At 42.2% G+C, this 10,459-nt stretch overlaps 1 long non-coding RNA gene across 1 annotated transcript; it reads right to left on the minus strand.

The window, feature by feature from the left end:
• Positions 1-2,838: 2,838 nt before the first annotated feature.
• On the minus strand, positions 2,839-8,602 carry LOC122240585. The gene is made up of 2 exons (XR_006220374.1): positions 8,510-8,602; positions 2,839-3,899 (listed from the first exon to the last, which is right to left on the minus strand). It is a non-coding gene; the product is annotated as an uncharacterized LOC122240585 (long non-coding RNA).
• Between the last annotated feature and the right edge of the window lie 1,857 nt (positions 8,603-10,459).

The raw sequence follows: 10,459 nt of genomic DNA on the forward strand, positions 1-10,459 counted from the left end.
AGTCACTAGAAAATACCGTATATTTGTGTCCTGTACGATTCCACTTACAGGAGGTACTTAGCCTAGTCAAATTGATAGAGACAGAAAGTAGAATGGTGATTGCCAGGGGCCGGGAAGTAGGTGGGAGAAGACCTGTTATTTAATGGGTGTAGAGTTTTAGTTTCGCGAAATGAAAACACTTCTAGAAATGGAATGCACAATCTGAATGCACTTAAACTACTGAGCTGTAAGCTTACAAAGTGGTTAAGACAGTAAATTTTATTTTATGTGTTTCATTTTACAATTAAAAGTAAAATAAGAAAAACATAAATTAGCTGGCGTTTCTCGCCTGTTTTAAACCCCACGATGGCCTCTCATTTCTCTGAGACTACTACTTCTGCTTCCCTGTCACCCTCACCTCTGCTCATGGTCCCCTGCTCAGCCACGCCAGCAACCCATCAGATGCACACCCAGGCCAGGCTCTTCCCTCCCTGGAGGGCTCCGTCTCTGCCCCTTCCCAAGGCAGGCTCCTTCACCCTTTAGTCTGAGCTGACATGCTATTTCCTCAGGCCTTCCCTGGCCAACCTACCTGGAGATTTCCCCATTTTTCTATGTCGCTGTCCCCTATTTATTTCCTTTCCAGCACTTTTCTTAATGTGCAACTGAAGGCGTATTTGTTTACTGTCTGTTTCCCATGAACATGACCACCACTAGCAGCTGAGCTTGAGGACAGCAAGCAGCAAGTCTATTGGTTCCCGGCTCTGTCCCTGGCACCCAGCACACCACTGGACATAAGCCAGTACCTCCTGCATGTGTGCTGGTAAGTCTCCCTTGCTTTTTGCTCAGAGTATCAATAGCGCAGTGAGAATCAACCACTCCTGGAATTAAATCCCAGCCTCCCCGTGAAGCAGCTGTGTGATCTGGAGCAAAGTACATTCCCCTTTTTGAACTTCAGTTTCTTTATCTGTGAAGTGAAGATATCTTACAAGGTGTTTTTCAGGATTGTGTTAAATAACATTATATTAAGTGTATATTAGGTGCTAGCCACTGGTAGATGTCAACAAATTAGTACCTGACACCATTACATTCTACACCTTCAAGGGAATACTATTGCTTTTTGGGGGGTCCGGGTGGCGGTGGGGGGAGCGTCACAGATCCCTTTGAAAGTTTGACTAAAACTATAAAACTTTCCTCTAACTAGAAAAATACAGCTAGCTCATCACAGGCACGCAAATTTTATATATAAATTCTAGATGATCACTGACCATCAGAAGCCTGACCACAGTCCCCAGGTTCAGAACCCTGAATATAAAGGAGAAAAATGAAATGAATATGATTAAATTGCTGAGGCTTGGGTAGCGTTCAGGAACACCTGGAGGAAACAAAGAACTCTAAATAGACCCAAGAAGAAACATGGCTGGCGTCCCTGGTTGTACAGTGCCCCCTGGTGGTGGGCTGTAACTCTGGCATAAGGACCCCCCAGGCCAGAGGAGGAAATGCATGATTCCTGGGAAGGTGCTTGAATCCACCCTGGGAGTCTACCCTCAATGCTTCCCGGGGCCTTTGCCATTTATCCTTCAATCACCATCCCCGCAGCTCATCTCTTTGGAATTTAAAATCTCGTGGGGCAGGGGCGCCTGGGGGGGTGGGGGGGCAGGGAGGGGGACTCAGTCGGTTGAGCATCCGGCTTCGGTTCAGGTCATGATCTCACAGTTTGCGGTTTTGAGCCCCGCATCGGGCTCTGTGCTGACAGCTTAGAGCTTGGAGCCTGCTTCGAATTCTGTGTCTCCCTCTCTCTCTGCTCCTCGCCCGCTCATGCTCTCTCTCTCTCCTTCAAAAATAAATAAAAACATTAAAAAAAAAAAAGCTTCTTAAAAAAATAAATAAATAAAATCTCTCGGAGAGCCAAAGCATAAGAGACTCTTAAAAACTGAGAACAGGGGCGCCTGGGTGGCTCAGTTGGTTAAGCGTCTGACTTCGGCTCAGGTCATGATCTCACACTCTGTGAGTTCGAGCCCTGCGTCGGGCTCTGTGCTGACAGCTCAGAGCCTGGAGCCTGCTTCCGATTCTGAGTCTCCTTCTCTCTCTCTGACCCTCCCCCGTTCATGCTCTGTCTCTCTCTGTCTCAAAAATAAATAAACATTAAAAAAAAAAATTAAAAAAAAAAAACCTGAGAACAAACTGAGGGTTGATGGGGGGTGGGAGGGAGGGAGGGGGGGGTGGGTGATGGGTATAGAGGAGGGCACCTTTTGGGATGAGCACTGGGTGTTGTATGGAAACCAATTTGACAATAAATTTCATATTAAATAAATAAATAAATAAATAAATAAAATAAAAAATAAAATAAAATAAAATCTCTTGGAGCAGTGAAATGTTTCCAAGGGCAGTTTTATCAACTGTAGACTGGCAGTTTCAGGGGAAAACGTGATAAACAATTTTGTTCCCTATCTTTCACAAATTTGAAATACAGCATTGATTATGGCTGTCACAGATCTCTCATGTTAACAATTATTACATTTCTAAAGATTTCAGGACTGCTTTCATTCAAGGGACCAGTTCATGCATGTTTTTGCTTAGGTTTTAAAAGTACTTTATGTGTTCAGACTGTTGTGCTATGTTTTATCCCCAAATTACAAAAAAAAGTCATTAATGGTTCAAAGTTCTTTCTGGAGTCATAAAAGTAGCAATGAAGATAGTAATATAGACCTGACAACTCAGAACAATATCATCCATAAACAGTGAGCAGGATTTCAGTGGGAATATAATATGTCTACATGTACTGAGACAAAGGAAAATGTCAGAGTGATTATTTTGCACAATAAGCAAAAAAGAAACTGCAGATAGGAGCTACCACAAAGATTATCTGGAAACTAGGTTTTATTGACTATTCACCCCTTGTCCCCAAAGCTTTATCAAGCTGTGAAATGTCAAATCATGGCTCAAAGTCATCAAAACTTAGAGCCTAATGATTTTTTTTTCAAAATAAGCACACACTAGCACTTCCCAGAATAAAATTTTAATTTTGCGCCAAAGGCAGAAAAAGGCACCTAAAATATAGCACATCACTCCAAGTTGTCCTCACTCCTCAGAGCAAATACAGGTACAAGTCACACAATAGAGAAGACAGACAAACCAGTTGTGAAGTTAATGACATAAATGCTCAGAGAAAGCAGCTTTAGCAAATACTACTGTTGGGTATCACATAACTGGCAAACGGGGTACAAGAGCAGTCACCATCCTGAATGCACACTAGTATTCATGTCTCTGCGGAGTTGGCTAAAATCCTGACACGCGGACTGTGACATCGCTTTTAGAGTAGAGACGAGATGTATGGTGGCAAAACAGTCCATGAATTTTTGTTCTCCTTACCTCTAAACTTCCCTGCCACAAGAGAAAAATTATTTTGTGTTACCAGAGATCACTTTGTGAATGAAAGAGGCACATTGGCATTAGTACAGATGGAGCACTGACTTCGGGAGCAAGAAGGCAGGAAGTTGAAATCGTAATGAAAGAAGTTATACTCCTCCGTGCTTCGGGTTCTTTCCCTCTAAAAAGGGGGAATGGTTACGATAGTAATCATAATAATAATTCCTGTTTCATACAGTTCTGGTAAAGGTTAGTGAAGAAATACATCCGAAGTGCTCAGGACAATGTCTAGCAGACAGAAAGTGCTCAATAAAGGTGATTATTGTTTGCATCACACGAATGCTAGTTTGAACACTTCAATTCACAGAGAACCGCTGACAGCCTTCGATATGCCTCCTGAATCCAATTCAGTGTTGAAGGAAGTAGAAAATATTTTCACCGTGATTCAAATTGCAGTCACCAAGGTTACATTGTTTCCAACACGTTCACGTAGAAATAGGCAGCGCGTCCCAGAAACTGCTTCCTCCTCCCAACGCCTAGCAGATCCTCTGACTCTAGAGGGCAAAGGTGGTCACATGGATTGGCTTTGTTTTGTTTTAACATTTTCATTGAGATATGATTCATGTAACATAAAATTCACCATTTTACGGGATATACCTCAGAGGTTTTAGCATATTTACTATGTTATGTAACCAGCATTACTGATTCCAAACGTCTCTGTCATCTCAAAAAGAAACCCCACACCTATCAGCAGTTAGTCCAAATTCCTTCCTTCCCCCATCCCTTGGCAACTGCTGATCTACTTTCTGTCTCTAAGGATTTGCCTATTCTGGACATTTTCTATCAATGGAACCACATGGTACGTGGTCTTTTAGGGTTGGCTTCTTTCTCTTAGCATCATGTTTTCCAGGTTCTCCCATGTTGTAGCTGGCCTCAATACTGCAATCCTTTGTATGGCTGCATAATATTCCATCACATGGCTATATCACATTTTGTCTATTAATCACCTGACGAACAGTGTATTGGTTCTACTTCTTTGGCTATTGTGAGTAATGCTGCTCTGAACATTCATGTATGAGTTTTTGTGTGAACGTGTTATCAATTCTTCTAGGCGTATACCCAGGAATGGAATCACAGGGTCATACGGTGATTCTATAAACTTTTGAAGAATTGCCAAACTGTTTTCCACAGCTGCTGAACCAATTTACATTCCCAATAGCAGTGTAAGAGGGTTCCGATTCCTCTACCTTCTCACTAGCACTTGTTATTTTCCTTTTTGTAATTACTATTATTATTATAACTATTCTAGTGGGTGTGAGGTGGTGTCTCGAGGTTTTGATTTGCATTTTCCTAATAACTAATGACATTGAGCATTTTTTCATGTGTTTATTGGTCTCTTGTATATCTTTGGAGAAATGCTTATTCAAATCTCTTGCCCATTTTTTACTTGGGTTTTCTTTTTATTGCTGAGCTGTAAGAGTTTTTTATATATTCTGGATACTAGACCCTTATCAGATATATGATTTGCATATATTTGCTCTAATTCTATTGTCTTTTCACTTTCTTGTTAGTGTCCTTTGACACACACACATTTTTTTTTTTAATTTTAGGGTGGGGGAGGAGCGGAGGGGGAGAGAGAGAGAGAGAGAGAGAGAGAGAGAGAGAGAGAGAGAGAGAATCTTAAGCAGGCTTCATGCTCAGCTCAGAGCCCAACATGGAGCTTGAACCCACGACCCTGGGATTATGACCTGAGCCAAAATTGAGAGTCAGACGGTCAACCAACTGAGCCACCCAGGCACCCTAAACCCACAAAAATTTTTAATTTTGATAAAGTCGCATTGATATATTTTTTTCTTTATTTGTGCTTTTGGTGTTCTAGGAAATCATTGCCTAATCTGAAACCATGTGGAGTTTCACCTGTGTTTCCTTCTAAAAGTTGTCTACTTTCTGTTCTTTTATTTAGATCTTTGAACTATTTTGAGTTAAGATTTGTAGATGACATAAGATAGAAGTCCAAATTCATTCTTTTGCATGTGGATGTCCACTTGTCCCAGCATCATTTGTTGAAAAAAAATTTCCCCATTGAGCTGTCTTCGCACCTTTGTCAAAAATCAACTGACCGTAAGTATATGAGTTTGTTTTTAGACTCTCAATTCTACTCCATGGGTCTATAGGTCTCCTTACACCAGTACCACACTATTTTGATTACTGTAACTTTGTAGCAAATTTTGAAATTGAGAAGTGTGAGTCTTTCCGCTTTGTCCTGTCTTAAGACTGTTTTACAGGTTATTCTTGGTCCCTTGCTTTATTTGAAATTTAGGATCAGCTTGCCCATTTCTGGAAAAAAAAAGCAGTTTTGACAGGGATTGCACTGAGTCTGGAGATCAATTTGGCAAGTATTGCCATCTTAACAATACTAAACTCTCCAGACACTGAACACAGGATGTGGTTAGATTTACGTAGACCATCTCTAACTTATTTTAACAATGATTCAGAGTGTACAAGTCTTGTACTTTTTTGGTTAAGTTTATCCCTAAGTATTTTTTTAAGAGAGACAGAGAGAATGAGAGACCAGGGGAGGGGCAGAGTGGGGAGAGAGAGAGAGAGAGAGAGAGAGAGAGAGAGAGAGAATCTCAAGCAGTTTCCATACATGGTCAGCACAGAGCCCGATGTGGGGCTCAAACCCATGAAACCATGAGATCATGACCTGAGCCGAGATCAAGAGTTGGTCGCTACCCAGGACCAACCTACCCAGGTGCCCCAGGATTTTATTATTTTTGATGCTATTATAAATGGAATTTTCTTAACTTCATTTTCAAATTGTTTATTGCTAGTGTATGAACACAATTGTTTTTTGTATATTGATCCTGTATCCTGCAACTTTGCTGAACTTATTTATTAGTTCTAATTGGTGTTTTGTAAATTCTTTAGGGTCTTCTAGATAAAAGATCATGTCTTTTTATATATAGTAGTTTTACTATAAAGATAAACAAAGATAGTTCTACTTCTTCCTTTTCACTATATGAGTTTTTGAAATGCGCGGTGACACTTCATGACGTTGATAATGTCAACAAAGAACATCTCTCCAACTGCAAATGGTCTACTCACATACCTTAGCAATATGTCAGAAACTCAGAACTCAGGTTCTGAGTGAAATTTCACAATTTTAATGTTGGGAATACAATATGGGGATTTCTCAAAACTAGAACTATGGCAGCATCAAAGTTTTACTATTTTATAACATTTGATTTTTAAAAAAATTTTTTTTACATTTATTCATTTTTGAGAGACAGAAAGACACAGAGCATGAGCCGGGAGGGGGTGTGCAGAGAGAGAGGGAGACACAGAATCTGAAGCAGGCTCCAGGCTCTGAGCGGTCAGCACAGAGCCCGACGTGGGGCTCAAACTCACAAACTGTGAGATCATGACCTGAGCCAAAGTCAGACGCTTAACTGACTGACCCACCAAGGCGTCCCATATTTGATTTATTTAAGAAAGAAATAAAAAAAACCACGTTATTGGGCATATTTAAAACCACTTTGATGAAACGGAAAGGTCTGTGTTATGTATTTTACCACACACACACACACACACACGCACACGCACACACACACACACACACACACACTTGAACTTCCACGTCATAACAAGAAGTGCTTTCCAAAGCTGAACAAAGCTGAGGATTGGATAAGAAATCCATTTGCCCCCACCTCCTAGGTTACAATAGTTAATATTCCAACTTTTGTGCGTCATGTGCTTATAGACCTAGGTCCTGGTAGTTTGCAAACAATTGTCACTAAGAATGCTCTCCACAGTTCTGAGTCCAAGTTTAATCGGCTTACCCAGGACTGGCTGATGAAGCACTTAATGCCATTCCTTCAATTTTCTTAACTTAGTAGAAACGTTTAAAAAAAAAAAAAAAAAAAAAAAAAACAGCCCTGCTGGTTATGGGATCCAAGCTATGGCTCAAACTATCTGATATCGAGCTGAATACAAATACCTTAGTGAAGATTACAAACATATCATTCTCATTGATTTAAAACAAAGCCATTGTTGTTACTTTTACATGTTTTATTACACTATTTTAAAAATTGTGATAATTTTTAAAATTTATCAAAATGGGGTGCCTCGTGGCTCAGTCGGTTAAGCATCTGACTTCGGCTCAGATTGTGATATAGTTCGTGGGTTTGAGCCTCGCGTTGGGCTCTGGGGGCTCAGATCCTGGAGCCTGCTTCTCATTCTATGTCTCTCTCTTTGCCTCTCTCCTGCTTGTGCGGTCTCTCTCTCTCAAAATAAATAAACATTTTTTTAAATTTAGGAACTTTTTATGTACCAGACATCCATTAAAATGGCCTATGGGTACCAAAGTTTAAGAAACACAGATTTAATACAAAGAACTGGACAGGGAGCAAGGAGGGCTAGATTCTAGTCCTGGTTTTGACCTTGGGTATGTTAAATAACTTCTATAAACCCCAGTCTCCCCAGTTTAGAGTACATTGGTATTTTTTTGTTCTGATTTCTCCCAGGGCTTCTGTGAAAAGCAAATGAGACAATGGATGCTCAAATGCTTTGTAACCTGTGAGACTATGCAAATGTATGAGATGAAATCATTTTTCCTAAATGCCATATGGGGTGCCTGGGTGGCTCAATCAGTTAAGCGTCTGACTCTTGATTTCTGCTTAGGTCATGATCTCACAGTTCGTGGGATCGAGCCCCGTGATGGACAGTGCAGAACCTGCTTGGGATCCTCTCTCTCTCTCAAAATAAATAAACTTTAAAAATTAATTAGTTAATGAATTTTTAAAATGCTGTCTATATTTTAGCTTCCTCTTCTTCTGGTTCCTTCCTGTACAACCCCACCAGTTGTCAAACAGCCCAATCCCCCTGGCTTTGCATTTGTATACTTGGCCTATCATTCCTACCACCACAATGGGGAACAAACCCTGCTTGTCCCTGGTGAAGAAGTCGGCCAGGTCTCCCAAATCCTGCTCTAACCCTTCCGTGTCCCAAGGTTCCCTGTCTCTCCATCTCCTGGGATCCTCCTGTATTTGGAGAGAGTAGGGGCTGCACAGTTCTCCATTACACACGGTAACCCCACTCAGTTCCTTAACCCCACTCAGCCCCGTGCCCCAGCCTCTCTCTCATCCCCTCCCAAAGAACTCACCCCCAAGAGTCCCCCCACCGATCTCCTCTACTATATGCTGGGCAGCTCTGCTGGGGTGCTGAACCAGACAAGGGAGAGAACAGCCCCACCAGCAAACCCCACCCTCTAGGAATGGACTTATGCTTCATTGTGGGTGGCAACCATGGAAACCACAGGTGCCTGTGAGTCACATGGTAATAAACAGGATTCTTTACTAATAGAAGTTGCCTGGGGCAACCCTGGGAGGGCAGGGCCCTGGATTTCTCGGTTTGGCCTCTGAGAACCTCCTAGAACAGCAGAGCTCCCCAACTGGGATGTTAGGTGAGGCTAACAAACACAGACAAATCATTTGCCATTCTTCCGGAGTTCCTTCTCAAGACCCCCCAAATCCCCTTGAACTTTGAGTTTCCCCACCTTGAGCTCCTTTCCATTCCTTAAATTCGCCATGCTGTCTCTAGGCTCCTGACTTTCCTACATGAACTTCCTACTCCTGGAAATTCTCTTCACTCTTCTTTTTTACTCCAAAAACACCCATTCATCCTTTAAATATTAGGTCCCTTAAATGTCAGGGCCTTTCCTGACCCCTGGAAGTGCTAGAAACCCCAGAAAGCATGGAATCTCATTTATCTCTCACTTGAGTAAAGTCTGGAGATATGAGGGCTCTTAATGGAGTCCTGGGGTCCCAGGCTGCTTCCCACTCTGCCAGCCCTACAGGTCAGTCCCTCTGCCTCATGGTCAAGGAGGGCAGTATCTGCATCGGGATTGCAGGATAGAGACAGAGACAAGGAAAAGGGGGCCAAGGGCTTGTGTTGGCAGCTGTGTAAAACAGAGGTCATTAAATCTGCCAACAGGTACTCAGCACCATTGGAAGGGCAATTCATTTCCACCAGCTCATATTCTGTCACCTTCTTCCTGAGATATTTCTGCCTACAGTCAAGGCCTCTGCCAATTCTCTTGTCCCACCTGCCTGTTGGCATGAGGCACTGTTTTGCCACTTTATAAACGAAAGGTAGACCTCTCATCAACTGCGCACAAAAGCAGGGTAGTGGAAACTGTCACCCTGCCACCAAGGGGAGGCAAAGGGGTGCACTGTCTATCGAGAATTTTAAAACAGTAATCAACCAAAAGCCAGCTGCTCTTTATTATCACCTCAACCAGCAATTCTAGACGACATCAGTAACAAAATATTCCTTCCCGAAAATATATCTTGTTGGTCTAAGTTCTAAACCTAGGGGCGCCTGGGTGGCTCAGTTGGTTGAGCATCTGACTTCGGCTCAGGTCATGATCCCACAGCTCGTGAGTTTGAGCCCCACGTCGGGCTCTGTGCTGACAGCTCAGAGCCTGGAGCCTGCTTCGGATTCTGTGTCACCTTTTCTCTCTGCCCCTAACCCACTCACATTCTGTCTCTGTCTCCCTCAAAAATAAATAAACATTAAAAAAATAATAATAAACAAATAAATCTAAACTAATGCTGTGGTTGCCATTGGCTTTCAATAATAGATATTAGCATATTTTCATAGCATATCTTTAAGAAACATTATATTCAGGGCACGTGGGTGGCTCAGTTGCTTAAGTATCCAACTCTTGATTTTGGCTCACGGTTTGTGAGATCGAGGCCCACGTCAGGCTCCATGCTGGGCATGAAGCCTGCTTAAGATTCTCTCTCCCTCTCTCTCTCTGCCCCTCCCCCACTGTACTCCCGCACTCTCTCTCTCCCTCCCTCTCTCTCTCAAAATAAATAAATAAACTTGCAAAAAATAAGAAGAAACATTATCTTCTACAGAGAATTTCATTCCGGAAACTCCAGTTACACGGTGGTCCCCTCGACTTCCAATTCAGCCACGCATGCCCCTTTCCAGTGGGATGGCCCTTCATGCTAGGTCAGCCCATCCATCTGGGCACACTACTTATCTCTGGTTTAAACAGGAGATTCAAAGGAAACAATGACAGCGCTAAGGATGTAAAGACAAA

Source organism: Panthera tigris, chromosome B4 (genome assembly GCF_018350195.1).
Source record: "Panthera tigris isolate Pti1 chromosome B4, P.tigris_Pti1_mat1.1, whole genome shotgun sequence".
NCBI classification, from domain to species: Eukaryota; Metazoa; Chordata; class Mammalia; order Carnivora; family Felidae; genus Panthera; species Panthera tigris.